Raw genomic sequence first — 15,854 nt, 5'->3', positions numbered from 1 at the left:
GTTTGTGTTTAGTTGTGATATCTCTATACCTAAAATACTTCTGCTCAATAATTGCAAGCATGTCAGAAACATTTGCAGAGCTGCATAAAGAAACTAAAGCGGTATCGATCATAGTTTAAACAAAATGTTCTGTAGGGAAAGTGGAAACACAACAGATCCAGAGTTTAACTCCATCCTGTGGCAGGAGCTAAAGAGGACATTTGCTCTAAAATCTAGAAACAAGTGCTAGTCTTATAACTGTGCAGAACTTTTCTGATTACCAAAGTACAAACACTGTCCCAATGCAATTTTGAATACAATCGGTCAACCACTATGTTTTTTATTTAATTTAATTATTAATTTCTGCTTATCAGGACAAAGTCTTATAATACAGTACAACTAGTAGTTAATAAGAACTAAACGATGCGTTCTTCGACAATGCATAATTTAAACATTAAAATTAAAAATATGGCTACACCAATAATCACATCTCTATAAGCCATCAAAGGAATTATTAAAACAGATATTGAGCGACACATATAGCAGCATTTTCTCAAAAAAGGTCTTATAGTTATTTTCTGCTGCTCTTTAAACAGAAGGCAGTCAAGGAAAAGGTGCAGCAAATAACATTTTATCTTCAACCCAACAAGGAAGAACCCGAGTTCCTCGGAAATTATTCACATTTGGCCTTGTATTCTCCAGGCTGGATTTACACTTCTTCTCAATGGTAACATTTCTTTTGATTATTTTTTGCTAGATAATGAGTATCTGTGCCTTTGATTATGGATTTCATAAGATGTTTTAGAATGATGATCTTCAGAGTGGTGGCTGGCATCTATGGCGAGCGGGGAGTTGGGCTGGGGCGTGCAAATATTTTAATTTAAAAAAAACGTTCCCTAACCAACGTCTTCCGATTTTATCAGCTCTGAGCTCTTCTCAACTGGATGCTAAAGTGCAGGAACCAATCCTGGTGCTGCTCTCCAGGTGTGAGAGCAACACCCTGATTGGAGGGGCTTCGAAGGACACTGGAGCCCTGCACTTACTCTGACCCAACTGTCTGAAATCAGCTGAGTTAAAGGTTTCAAAGTACGCACATGGAGCTGGCTGTGGCAAGATGGCCGGCCAAAAAGACATACACACTTTGAAAAGAGAAAACACAGCTCACCCTCCTCCCTGCTGCTTCCCTTTAGCAGCAGCCCTGTTCTGACACAAGCGTCAAGGTGGGAGGATGAAAAATAAAATGGTAATGTGTTACCATTTTATTTTTCATCTTTGGGGGTAACATAAGTGGGGCAAGGCTCCTCCGCTCCAACTGAGAAGCCGCCCATTCTGACACTTCCATAAACCTAAACAGACTGTCAATAAGCCCCTGAAGTCTGTTGCAGTTGTAAATTCCCACATAAATGAACCCTGGCTGCAGATGAAAGATAATTTCTAGATTCTTTCCTTCCTTTAAGCAGGTATAAATATCTTAGTGCATGTATCATAGCATTCTTCTGCAACATAGAATAGCATTTTTACACTATAGTTTTCAAGATTTTTCCACTTACATCTGCTCTATATCCTAAGGAGTAGATTTACAAGAAGGTGCTGCAGCGTGGCATCGCAAGCCCTTTGGCTGCGGCACATTCAGAGCTAAAGAATGAATCATAATTACAATTAAATGTTGCATTCCTGTGCTCTACCCTGCGCTGGCGCACACACAGCTGCCATGCGCCCGTGCAGGCACCCTTGCACCATGGTGCAAGGATGCCTCCATCATGGGGAGATTGTTTTTGTACATGAAGGGGCACAAAAAGAATCACTACATGCATTTTCCTCTTTCAATGCGTGCTGTAGAATGCAGCACGCATTGAAAGAGGAAAAAGAACAAGGAGAAATTAAAACATTTCTCCTGGTTGTGCCTCGCTACACCACCCCTAGGGTGGCGTAGCATACTGACGTATTTCCAGGTTTACAAATCCTCATAAATCTGGAAATGTGTCTGGTTCCATGGGTGTTGCGTAGGAACACCCACAGCAATACCCATGGAACGCCCCTTTCATGCAAAGTGCTGCGTGTAAAGGGGCCGAATCTGCAAGTACAAGAAAAGCCACGCTGGGTGTCTTTTCTTGTCCTTGTAAATATGGGGCAGTGTAATGCGCTGCCAGTGCATCACAAAATGTGACGTCCTGGCATCGCAAGGAGCTTGTAAATCTGCCCCTAAATGTTGAGCCTCATAAAGAGCCAGTGCATAACCATCCCCTCAATTGTTTTTAACAATGAAATAGATGACCCAACCACATATTTTATATCACAGCTTCTAAGAGCATTGTCTGCACTTGTAATTTATGATATCATCGTTGAAAAATTGAGTTCCCCTGACAGATTATATCACCAGAGTAGCCCAGCCGTGGCCAGTAGTGGGATAACCGCCCGGGCAGTGACGTGGGGAGGGGGAGGGGTAGGGTGGGGGGTAGTAATGTATGAATTGCGGACCTTAACGGGTAAGTAAACATATAACTAAATAAAACGAATTTCGTTGCGCGCACTACATCACCAAATGCGATGCAGTGCGCGCCACGAAATTCGTCCCAAGTATGTATCCACTTAAATATGTTCCAGTGTACTCTTTTCCAGCCCCCAGGCTCCTTTTCTTTGTTTGTTTTTTTTTTTGCTGTTTTGTAAGCAAAAATTTGCACTTTGTTTCATTATTATTAATCATTAGCTTATTTAAAGTGTAATATTGTGCAAGAGCCCAATTTGGTAATTATTCATCATAATCAGTTCGACAGCATATGGCACTTTAGCAAAAACATTTGGATAATCAGCTGGATATAAGCGAAATAAAGCTGGTGCCTGTACACAACCTTGATGCATGCCATTACATACACTTATGCGCTGACCAGTCTTCTACCTTGATTTATTCAACTTGTACTCAATTTCCTGAATGCAGTCTTTGAAGAACAGCTAATAACTCACTTGGGATGTTCCAGATTACTAACTTGTCCCAAAGTGTGGTTCAGTCCACTAGACAAATGCAGAGAGTCCACAAAACAACAGTTCAAAAAGACATCTTCTTATCCACAAAAATGGCAATCATGAATTGTACTATAATTATCCCTAAAACCCCTTAACTCCTACATTAAAAGGCAGGCACTTCTGGCATCTAAGCCTGTAGATGTTTCTGCGCTATCCGGGTATGTACTTCAGCCATAGTGTCTGTTAGACCTGGCATCCTTGGAAGGGTTTTCCCCTAACTGTTTGCCTTCAGACCTCCTGTTTTTGCTGACTTTGTTTTTGCTGACCTAAGGACTGTGCATACTTTACCACAGCTAACCAGTGCTAAAGTGATTGTTCTCTTTCCCTAAAACATGGTAACATTGGCTTATACTCAATTGGTTTAAACTCCTAGCAAAGTGGCACAACGTGTGCCCAGGGCTGGTAAATTAAATGCTAATAGTGGACATGCAGCACTGGTTGTCCCTGCCACTTAAGTAGCACTTTACGAATTTCCCAGGCCTACCTTTGCAGAGTCTGTGTGTGCAGTTTAAGCTGCCATTTAGACCTGGCAAAAGAAACCTTTTTTTCAGAGTTTTTCACTAGCAGGACATGCAAACGTTAAATGTTTTTTAAATACAGTGCACCCTGGCATATGTACTATTTAGTGTGATGGAGCCCAGATTTCACGTAGATTTAGGCCTTGCACTGCTTTGAATTTCAGACACAAACTGTATTTTAAAAATGGCATGCAGAGTTTTGATGAAAGTGAAAACATGAATAGGGCTGGTCAGATGCTTTCAGTCTAATGAAACCATGTACAACCATGCTCAGTTATTTAATTCATGATTGTGTTTATTGTATATGTAACCTCACTATAAAATGTACATTTAATTTAGAAAATGTGTTTTTAACTTTCAAAATAGCATATATTTGATCTCAATTAACTCGCATTTTACTGTGTAGAAAGGCTGAATTTGCTTTTGCAGACTCAGCCCACTGCGGCCTGTGGCCTTGAAGATAAGAAATGGAATGTGCTCTTTCCTCCAGGGTGTCATGAAAAGACCTTTCTTTTCATATAACTACCTGTTTTTGTCTTTTTATGAAAAGACCTTCACTTGTTGCATACTTTTATCTCCATGCAGTTGTTTAAACAAAGTTTTATTCACTTCATCACATAGAGAGAAAACTGCATAGCACACATTTTTCGTCTTGATTATTATAATATGTATTCTCTGTTTACGCATGATTAATGCTTTTTGTTGGAGAAAATGTAATTGTTTTCAGGATGTAAAGTAATTTAGCACAAGACTCAAAGTCATTTAGCACAAGACTCAAATGTGTTAAAAGAACTCGCCTGATTGGTGCAGTGTCCAGTTAGCCCCTGGGGTGTCGATGTGTTCTGAAGCTCCCATTGGACAAGCTACGAAGACCAAGTCACGTGTATATTTGATAGAAATATTGGTTGCTAGCTGAAAGGTGTAGGCCTTGGCGCATTTCTTTTTTAGCAGGACACGAGGCAGAATACGCCGTTTTATAAAACTTCTGCAGAGAGAGAAGAGAAAGGAGGGGCAGCTTCAGCTGGGACTAAGAGAGGCAGAGCGAGGACAGAGAGAACCAGCTAAGAGGAACAGGACAGGATTAGATACAACATTTTAAGTTGTATGCTTTGACTAACTGGCTTTGCAAAGACTTATTTGTCCTATGCATTTAAATATCTCTTTATGGGAGATTTTTGCCAATTATTAATTATTGATTAGCTTTACAAAACTCAATCTAGTATTCTATTTTCTTAAAACTCTTTAAGTGTTTCTGACTGACATAGAAATAGGTTTTTCTTCCTTTATGGAGTGCCTTGTATGCAATCTATAATATGTCCTGTATTAATTTTATTTTTTTCTACTTTTCAATTCTGTAACATGAGTGATATTTGACCAATGAATAAAGAGTCAGAGAACTTTGAATTTTGATTAGAAAATAAAACCCTTTAAAACCACTCACAAATCTCATTATTGCCTTAAATATTAATTGCATTAGCTTTATCATTTTTATGCAAAGTCTCCTGATGGTATTCACAAGGTGGCAAAGGGCCATCCCCTTTAAGCGGTAAACAAGAGGTAATGATTTTTTGCATTGAGAAATTACCATGAAATTACCGCTACATCAGTTAAATGTAAATGTAAATGTATAGGCATTTATATAGCACACTACTTACCCGGAGGGTCCCAAGGCGGTTCGACCGCTGCGAAACCCTTCCTGGCTTCCCTGAGAGATGGTCCCTTAATGGGTATCTCCAGGGTGAGACCAGGCATCCCCGGCGGTCTGGTGGGGCCGTTAGTGAAGATGAGGCAAGCTAATGCCCAGAGTTGCCGAGTGTGATCGCTGATCAGAGTGGGCACCGAGGCGAGAGAATTATCGAGTCCGCTGACCCTGGCCCAGAAACCTGCCACGCCGGGAATCGAACCCTGGTCCCGGGCCGTCCTCTGCTCTCGGGTCTGCCGCCTCTAACCAGTGAGCCACACTACCTCACTAGGTAGCAGCGGATGCTTAACACATCACCAAAAGGAGCATAGTTTAGTTTAATGCCGGAATAGCGCTGCAAAATAATTGCCCAAGTTAGATAAATGTCCAGATCCTCAAAAAAAGTCCTGATTCCAATTCTCAGAACTTGAAAACTGGCAAAGCAGTACTGAAAGGTAATGCAAGAAGGCGATTGCTGGAGTGGTGTGAATATCAATAGGATAGCGACCTGTTGTAAATGTGCTAGAAAGTATTTTTAGTAGTGTTGAAAAAATAGTAAGTGTTTTGACTGCTGATGAAATTTTGCTCATTTTGACTTGATGGTTTATTGTTTAAATTGGTAATTTTATAGGACAGAATTATTGATTTTTGTTACTAACATGAAAAGTTAGTGTGTTGTTCTATGTTGCCTGGAAATGCGGGTATGGAGTTACCTGAGATCCCGGGATAATGTATTTAGCCTGAAGTAGGCAGAGGAATAGTGTGGGTAAAGAAATCACACTGTAGAAGTACTTTGTCTGTTGTTATAATACGGAACAGCAAACTCAACCAGGAACCCAAAAGTAAGAGGTGATTTACATATATACAGCCCCATATTAGTCCTGCTGAGGGTTTACCTTCTCAAATGTTGTACCAAGATTCCCATGTGCATTGGAGAGGGCCATGAAGAACAAGGTGAGCATTTCAGGCAGTTGTAGGCATTGTGCAAAGAACAGGCTGGGCATCGTGGATGGGAGTCTGGAGTATCACTTTAGTGGTCACATGCTGGCTGTCAATGCTGCTGTGTGAAGAGCAGGACTGACAGCGGCTCATGCTGAATTTTAGTGCGAGTGGCACAGTCTCAGTGAGAACGGGCTTGTGCACAGTCACAAAGAGCCCAAAAGCTTGATTTAAGAGCCTATGAGCCACACAAAGGGTTCAGGGCCTGAGAGTCACCGATTGGGGTTAAGGAAATCACTGCAGCTGGTCCCAGGTGGTGGTTGGTGAATCTTTTAAGTCCCTGAGCCTTAGCTCAAGAGGCCAGAAGACTGGTCCTAGGAGTCACTCTGGGGTCTTGGGTTCAAGAATAAGTTGCAAGTCCAGTTCTTCTTCTTGCAAGAGGGCGACCGGTAGCAGATCAGCACAGAAGAGCAGCAGTTTCTTGTGAGCAGCAGTCCAGCAGAGTGGCAGTCCTTGTAGCAGCACAGCAGTCATTCTTCTGGGCAGAGTATCCACGGGTACAGAAGTGTACTGAAGAGGTAAAGTCTGAAGTCCAGTATTTATACACAATTGTGCCTCTGAAGTGGGGAGAAGCTTCTAGATTCATACCCTTGAAGTGCTTCCCTGGCCCTGACACCAGACTAACTACAGGAGGTATGCCGCCCTTTGTGTGGAGACAGCACGCAGCCCATTCAAGTGTAAGTGGGGCTGGGTCTGGCTCCTCCCTACCATCCTGTCAGTGATGGCCCATTAAGACACACAAAAGCTTCCCAGTGTCTGTGGCTGTCTAAGAGGAATACACAAAGCCCAAATGTCAGCTATACTTAGTCATGTGACCCAGAGACAGGCTATAGGCACCAAATTGGTAAGGGTTTCTACAAGTGCCATTTTCAGAATTGCAATGTAAAAGCCAACATCACCATAAGTTGGAATTTTAAATTGTGATTCCAAAAACACCAAACATGAAATGAGATATCTTCCAATTTGGAAAGCACATTTATAAAATTTAATAAGACAACTCCAATGTTATCCTATGGATAATTAGGTCTTGCAGTAGTTTAAACAAAAATTAAAGAATTTTTCGTTAGCAAGGCATGTTAAACTTAAGAATACAAGTCCTGCTTTTTAAATACATTACACCCTGCCATCTCGGCTGTTCAGGGTTTACTCATATGTATTAAAAAGGAAGGTTTGGGTCTAACAAAAGGTTTAAACTGCACACAAAGGCTGTGCAATAACAGGCATGAGGCATATTTAAAGTGCTACTTAAGTGTTTGGCACAACCAGAGATGTAGGCCCACTAGTAGCATTTAATTTACAGGCCCTGGGCGCATGTAGTACCACTTTACTAAGGAACTTACAAGTAAATTAAATATGCAAGTTGGATATAAGTCAGTGTTATCATGTGTTAGGGAAAGAGAAGAGCACACATACCTAATGTAAATGTAAATGTAAATGTACCGGTATTTATAGAGCACATAGCTACTTCCCTCAGGTAGTGTCCCGGTGCTTTCCGTATACAGCTTAGGAACCCTTCCTGGTTTTCTCTGTGAGTGTCCACTCCTGGGCACCCCCAGGGTGAAACCAGGCATTCCAGTGCTTTTGGGGCTGTTGTGAAGATTAAGCAAGCTATTGCCCAGAGTTGCAGAGTGGGACCCATGATTAGAATAGGCACAGAGGCGAGAGTTATTAGGTCCAAGGAAATTGAGCCCAAGACCCGCCAAGGCGTGTATTGAACCCTGGTCCCGGGCCAGACCTCTGCATCAGGGTCTGCTGCTCTAACCATTTGAGCCACACTTCTCCACACTTAAGCACTGTTTATCAGTTGTTCCAGGCTCCAGTTCTTCCTGACTACCCTTTCTGGTGGCCATGGACCGTGTGGTCAGGCGCACCCACTCAGGCAAATCTAATGTCTCTAAGTGGGACCTAAGTGCCACCTCTTTCAGATTGTGTGCTCCAAGTCATTAACAAGCAGAAAACCACAGGTATAAATATACTCACACCTACCCTCAAGGAACTTGAGACCTCCCCACCGACTCAAAGGGAACCAGAGCCACTGGGTAGTGACTCTCATGGTTGTCAGCTGCAACAAAGTGGAGGAACTCAACAGGGACTGCCTGCTCTGAAGCCACCAGATGACATCTGATGGTTGTCATGCTGGCTTCAGTGTCTCTCAGAGCCTCCACCCTCTGCCCATTAATGGTGACCCACTTCCTGTATTAACTAATATTACTAGGCATGTGAGTTCTCTATCCACCATCTTTCCATCACTCAGGGTTTAATTGAATTGAATTGAAACAGCACTTTTAGAGTGCATGCCTACTCTGGTGTGTGTTTCGGCGCTGACAGGACATCTCCACACCTAACAGCGAAGAGTACTTCAGTTGCAGAATAGCCAGGTTTTTAGTTGCTTTCTGAAAGAGGTCAGTTTGATAGTGGCCGGAGTGTCACAAGGAGTTGATTCCAGGTTTGGGCACCTAAATACACAAAAGATCTGCCACCAGTTCTAACACGCAAAAAACACAGTTGATGGACAGAATGTAGAACAATGTCATACATTCATCCCAGTACAAGGATCTGGGCCTAAATCCATCGTTTTATTGCACTCCACACCACCCTGGGTTAGACAATGGCTATATGCAAATCAGCTCTGACCCTGTGCCTCATGGGAACAGTCCAGTCCGAACTACCAAGCCATGTCTTTCCCAGACCGGAATCAAGCATCCAAGGACCGGTTTCTGGCTATCAGCCTTCATCATCGTTTTTTTGCACTCCTGCATATAGCCAGTGTCTAACCCAGGGTGGTGTGGAGTGCAAAAAAACGATGGATTCAGGCCCAGATCCTTGTACTGGGGTGAATGTGTGACATTGTTCTACATTCTGTCCATCAACTGTGTTTTTTGCAATTTTCACCAGAGTGTGTTGGGTATACTCAGACGTGAGTCCCAGGCTCTCCACACCACTGGCGTCAAGCTATCAAGGCTGATGAAGGCTGATAGGCAGAAACCGGTCCTTGGATGCTTGATTCCGGTCTGGGAAAGACATAGCTTGGTAGTTCGGACTGGACTGTTCCCATGAGGCACAGGGTCAGAGCTGATTTGCATATAGCCGGTGTCTAACCCAGGGTGGTGTGGAGTGCAAAAAAATAATGGATTTAGGCCCAGATCCTTGTATTGGGGTGAATGTATGACATTGTTCTACATTCTGTCCATCAACTGTGTTTTTTGCAATTTTCACCCCGAGTGTGCTGGGTATACTCAGACGTGAGTCCCAGGCTCTCCACACCACTGGAGTCAAGCTATCCAGGCTGATGAAGGCTGATAGCCAGAAACCGGTCCTTGGATGCTTGATTCCGGTCTGGGAAAGACATGGCTTGGTAGTTCGGACTGGACTGTTCCCATGAGGCACAGGGTCAGAGCTGATTTGCATATAGCCAGTGTCTAACCCAGGGTGGTGTGGAGTGCAAAAAAACGATGGATTTAGGTCCAGATCCTTGTACTGGGGTGAATGTATGACATTGTTCTACATTCTGTCCATCAACTGTGTTTTTTGCAATTTTCACCCAGAGTGTGCTGGGTATACTCAGACGTGAGTCCCAAGCTTTCCACACCACTGGAGTCAAGCTATCCAGGCTGATGAAGGCTGATAGCCAGAAACCGGTCCTTGGATGCTTGATTCCGGTCTGGGAAAGACATGGCTTGGTAGTTCGGACTGGACTGTCCTATGAGGCACAGGGTCAGAACTGATTTGCATATAGCCAGTGCCTAACCCAGGGCGGTGTGGAGTGCAAAAAAACGATGGATTTAGGCCCAGATCCTTGTACTGGGGTGAATGTATGACATTGTTCTACATTCTGTCCATCAACTGTTTTTTGCAATTTTCACCCAGAGTGTGCTGGGTATACTCAGACCTGAGTCCCAGGCTCTCCACACCACTGGAGTCAAGCTATCCAGGCTGATGAAGGCTGATAGCCAGAAACCGGTCCTTGGATGCTTGATTCCGGTCTGGGAAAGACATGGCTTGGTAGTTCGGACTGGACTGTTCCCATGAGGCACAGGGTCAGAGCTGATTTGCATATAGCCAGTGTCTAACCCAGGGTGGTGTGGAGTGCAAAAAAAACGATGGATTTAGGTCCAGATCCTTGTACTGGGGTGAATGTATGACATTGTTCTGCATTCTGTCCATCAACTGTGTTTTTTGCAATTTGCACCCCGAGTGTGCTGGGTATACTCAGACGTGAGTCCCAGGCTCTCCACACCACTGGAGTCAAGCTATCCAGGCTGATGAAGGCCGATAGCCAGAAACCGGTCCTTGGATGCTTGATTCCGGTCTGGGAAAGACATGTCTTGGTAGTTCGGACTGGACTGTTCCCATACGGCACAGGGTCAGAGCTGATTTGCATATAGCCATTGTCTAACCCACGGTGGTGTGGAGTGCAAAAAAACGATGGATTTAGGCCCAGATCCTTGTACTGGGGTGAATGTATGACATTGTTCTACATTCTGTCCATCAACTGTGTTTTTTGCAATTTTCACTCCAGTTCTAACACGGCAGACCCTGGAAATTGTAGCAAGATGGCTAAAGGATGACCATAGAGTCCTAGGAGAGTCAGAGTATGATATGCTCCTCCTAAGGTAGATGGTGCCATTTCCATTTAGGGCTTTATGTGCCAAATCCAGGGCCTTGAATTTAAACACTACTCTACACTGTCTCCCCACTTACTGAGACAATCTCCTCCCCAAGCGCTAGCTTAGCCAAACCCAGTGACTGCACACCAATGGGGGGCTGTGCCCGCTTGGGACACTTGGCATCCCCCTTAAAGTGCTCTTCCAGTTAGCACTCATTGTACTTGTGGGGGGCTTTTCCTGAAGACGTGCTGTTAGGTAGCCATCTCTTTTTCTGCTCAGTTAGGGATGGGAAGTTCTGACTCTTAGAACTAGTTTAGGGCCCTTTATAAAATTCTTTGTTTTTATGTTTATCTCCCCCTCCTTCTTCTGATGGGGATCCTGCCCACCCTTCTGATGATCCCACTAGAAACCTTTTTGTGGACCGGGAGCACTGACCCAGCGACCTGCCTCCTTAGTAAGATCCCTGAGTTCAGGGAGCTTACTATCAATCGGGTGTTGGTGCATATCTGCAAAACAAAGACTGAACATGTGCTCCTTTATAATCAAATTGTACAGCCCCTGATAATCCTTTACTTCACTGCCCTTCACCCAACCATCCAGTATGTTGCCTGGACTCTGCGGTGAGCCCTACCCCCGCCCCCAAGTGATACCACCCTAGTCCTGGACCCTTGGAAGAACACCTGAAGGTCCTCTGCCATCCCAGCTGTGGTGTTGTAGGCAGAACTGATGTAGCACAATGAATCTTCTCACAGCTCTGATTTGAAACTGCCACAGCACGATGCATTCCCGACACCAGAGCTCACATTTCAGCCCTCAATCTCATTGGAACTGTTGCACAGCACATCTTCAACACAGGCCTAGGCATCGAAAGCCCCTTGTCAATGGCATCCCCGATGACGACTCAGGACTTCCCATCGCAGCTCCACAACTTCTTCAGAACCACCACTGCACTGCATCCTTGACTCGGGACTTCGCATCGCAGGCCCCTCCAAGATGGCATGCTCGAAGATGATACAGGACTCCACATCACAGCCTCTCAGCTTCCTTGGAACCACCGCTTTGTGATGCATCCTCAACGCGGGATATAGCAATGCTCTGCAAACCAGCGTTTAAGATGCTCCATTCAAGAAACCTAACTTAGTCCCTGTATCTGGTCCCACTCCATTCTGGTCGGAATGAACTTATGACTTTGTCCCAGTTTGGCATGACAAGGTACCCACAGTTGGCGCTTTGTGCTTCTAGGGACTATTTTTGCATAACATTTTGAAATTGCATATTTCTGGTTCTACTAATTTAATTTTTGGTATTTTGGTCTCATATAATTTATTAATTTTTTACTCTATTTTTCTAAATTGGTGTGGGATTTTTTTATGTTGTGCTTTTACTATATTATTGCATTTCTTATATAGCGCCAGAATCGACCCCCGAAGGGGTATCTCCGCGCTTGCCTTGGGAACCCGTCCTGGTTTTTCCCTGTGAGATAGCCCCTATAGGGCATCCCCAAGGTGAAAGCCAGGCATCCCGCCGCCGGGGGGGCCGTTGTGGAGATTAAGCAAGCTTAATGCCCAGAGTTGCATAGTGTGAACCCATGATTAGGTCAGGCACCGAAGCGAGAATTATCGAGTCCGTGGACATTTGAGCTCAACACCCTGCTGCGTCGGGAATTGAACCCTGGTCCCGGTCTGACCTCTGCTTCAGGGTCTGCCTGCTCTAACCAGTGAGCCACACTTCTCCACATTATTTTATATTATTATTATATTACTGTTTGAAGTGCTACATAAATACTATACACATTTTGCCTTATTTAAGCCTGACTGCTTCTGTGCCAATCGACCAGAGGGGTAAGAACATGTTTATTTGGAGTTTGCTTGTGTTTTACCCTGAAAGAGATTGTGTTTGCTGCTTGAGTGAGTTTCACCTCCCCAAGCAGTAACCCAATTTCCTACTCCCCCTCAAACCCATGAATCCTAGTGTCACACATCTGATATTGATACCCACGCTCTCAAATGAGGGCAAGACATATGCTTAACAAGAAGGATAAAAATTGCCACACAGGTTTTCCTTTTTCCTACAGACATCAAACTGTGTCTGTTTGATATGATAGTGTCCCATGTCAATGCTTCTCTATGGATGGGGTAATTGTGGGCAAATTATTAAGTGGATGTCAATCTGTCTTTGGGCATAAAAAGGTTAGGGATTGAGAAAAGAGTGTCTGAAGTGAATGCAAAGGCTTTCTCCACCTCCTTAGTGATTGGCAGAAATGTGCCATTACCCATAGTGGCAACTTGAAAATAACGGCACCAGGTAGGAGAATCCATATGTTTTCTTTAACACCTACCTGTTATGCTGTCATTATGTGCTTGAGTGGGGATTGTGCATGTGGCCGACTATGTGCATGTGGCATTAGTGTGAATCACTATTTTGTAAAATAAAGAGGCTGGTCTTTGAGCTGTGAACCCACTTGATTGACGTCAACCATAGTATGCTGTCTCTAATATTATGCTCTCGAGGAGCTGCATAAGTACCGTAGCACTTTATGACTATAGGAGATACAGCACTTTCTTTATGCATCTTCTAGGAAGTACGTCGCTTTCTTTATGCATCTTCTAGGAAGTACGTCGCTTTCTTTATGCATCTTCTAGGAGACAAATCAATTTCTTTTTGCATCTTCAAGGAGGTACATCGCTTTCTTTATGCATCTTCTAAGAGGCACATCACTTTCTTTATGTCCCTTCTAAAAGGCTCATGTAAATCATTTCTTCATTCATCTTCTAGGAGGACATCGCTTTCCTTATGCATATTGTAGTACGTCACTTTCTTTATGCACCTTCTAGGAGACACGTCACTTTCTTCATGCATCTTCTAGGAGGTATATCGGTTTCTTTATGCATCTTCTAAGAGGCACATCACTTTCTTTATGTCCCTTCTAAAAGCCTCATGTACATAATTTATTCATCCATCTTCTAGGAGGACATCGCTTTCCTTATGCATATTCTAGTAAGTCACCTTTATGCACCTTCTAGGAGACACACTTTCTTCATGCGTCTTGTAGGAGGTATATCGCTTTCTTTATGCCCCTTCTAATATGGGCGTCGCTATCTTGTTGCATCTTCTAGTACGTCACTTTCTTTATGCACCTCCTAGGAAGCACATCACTTTCTTCATGCATCTTCTAGGAGGTATAGCGGTTTCTTTATTCATCTTCAAGCAAATGATGTGTGAATTCCGCATAGAGCTCTCTAACAATTTAAAATATATATATACCATCCTTGACATCCGCACAATGGTCCACGTAGCATAAACAATTCAATTAGTCTAAGGCGCTTGAGGAATAATATTGCACAAAGAAATAGATCATCTTATAAAATATATTTAATTCGGTTAACCTTTACACTGCTCATTCAGCTATAAAACACAGAGCAAGAATACTCACAGTGCCGTTTCAAAAGCTCCCTTTGTTATTTAAATCATTTGCAAGTGTGTGGGCGCCCTTCTGATGCAAATCATGCAGCGTTCGTTTCGCCATGCTAATTATTTAAATGGCAGTACACCACGAAGGCGTATTTTATGCTGTAAAATGCTCCTAAATTCATACATGCTGAGAGAATGAAAATAGGTTGTCATTTCCCAAAGACTTTCAAGAGTTGCAAAATGTTCTTGATTTTGCAACTGAAATACGTTTGACTTACCTTCTTTAATTCACTACGGGTTGAAAAAATGTTGCAGGAATAAGAGGCGTACGTGCGACTTACACGTAAATACGATTGTAGTCAATGTTTTCATTTACTCCACTTTAATACTCATTTAAAAATTGAATTTGAAATGTATAGAACACTTTTTTTTTTTTTTTTTTTTTTTTTTTTTTTTTTTTGTTTAAGAAATTTTTATTAAGCAATAAAGGGTGATACAAGAAATATGTCATGAAAAATTAGGAAAAAGTACATATGAGTGTAATAACAATGAAAGACAACAATCTACAGTAATTTATAAAGAGAGGAAGAGAAAAGAAAAAGGTATGGACAGATAGAAAGGAGAGAGGAGAGGATCAGAAAGGAGAGAGGAAAAGGGAGAAAGCAGAAGACAGAAAAAGAGGAGAGAGGAGAGAGATGAAAGAAGAAAGAGAAAGAGAGAAGGAGGGATCATGAGGGATGAGAAGCACGCAGTAGAGGGGGAGGATTGGAAGAGAGGTATGAAGTAAAGGGGAGCCATAGTAAGTCAGATTTAATTTTCAAAGGAACAGAGGTAGAAGAGGCAATAGAAATTCTATGTTCGTCACAAATATAATTCCACCAAGTGTGGACCGAGAGTTTCGAATTATCTTTCCAACACGATAACACAACTTTAAATGCAAGAGCAATAAAAAGATCTAACAGTTTAGCAGAAGAAGGTGTAAGAATATCAATATCATCAGCTAAGGAACCTAAAAATATGTGTATAAAGGACAATTGTGAAGAAAAAGATAACATTTTCATGCATATATTCCAAACATTAGTCCAGAAAGACAAAACTGGGGAACAATAGTAAAGTTGGTGTGGTAGAGTACCAGGAACTGTGGAACAGGACCAACACAAAGGAGAAGATGTTGGAGAAAATTTATGAATAGTAACCGGGGTAATAACAACTCTGTGATAAATAAAAAGTAAGGATTGGGTAATGCGTGCAGCAACAGAAACTTTAAAGAGGCGAGACCATAAACGATCCCATAACGCAGTGTCAAAGGAGACATCCAAATCATTTTCCCAAGCAATCTCCACTGTAGACTTAGTTCGGACAGAGCAGTTAGATAATAAGAGCGAATACACAAGAGCAGCTTTGGGTTGTTGGGAAGAGAAGAGAGGGTAAAGTGGAGTGAGAGGAGTGAAAGAAGAAAAGGAGTCGGAAGAGGAGGATAATGAGGATAGATGAGACTGAATAGCAGAATTTATAATAGAGTATTCAGCAAGAAAAGAAGAAGGTAAGTTAAACTTAGTTTGTAGGTCTACAAACGAGAGGAGAGTAGAATCAAGAAAAAATTGATGTACAAACATGATATCCTTTTCTTTCCAGTGT

This window comes from Lissotriton vulgaris, chromosome 3_1 (genome assembly GCF_964263255.1).
Source record: "Lissotriton vulgaris chromosome 3_1, aLisVul1.2, whole genome shotgun sequence".
Classification (NCBI taxonomy): domain Eukaryota; kingdom Metazoa; phylum Chordata; class Amphibia; order Caudata; family Salamandridae; genus Lissotriton; species Lissotriton vulgaris.
The sequence above is the reverse complement of the archived record's forward strand: the minus strand, read 5'-3'. Positions refer to the sequence as shown.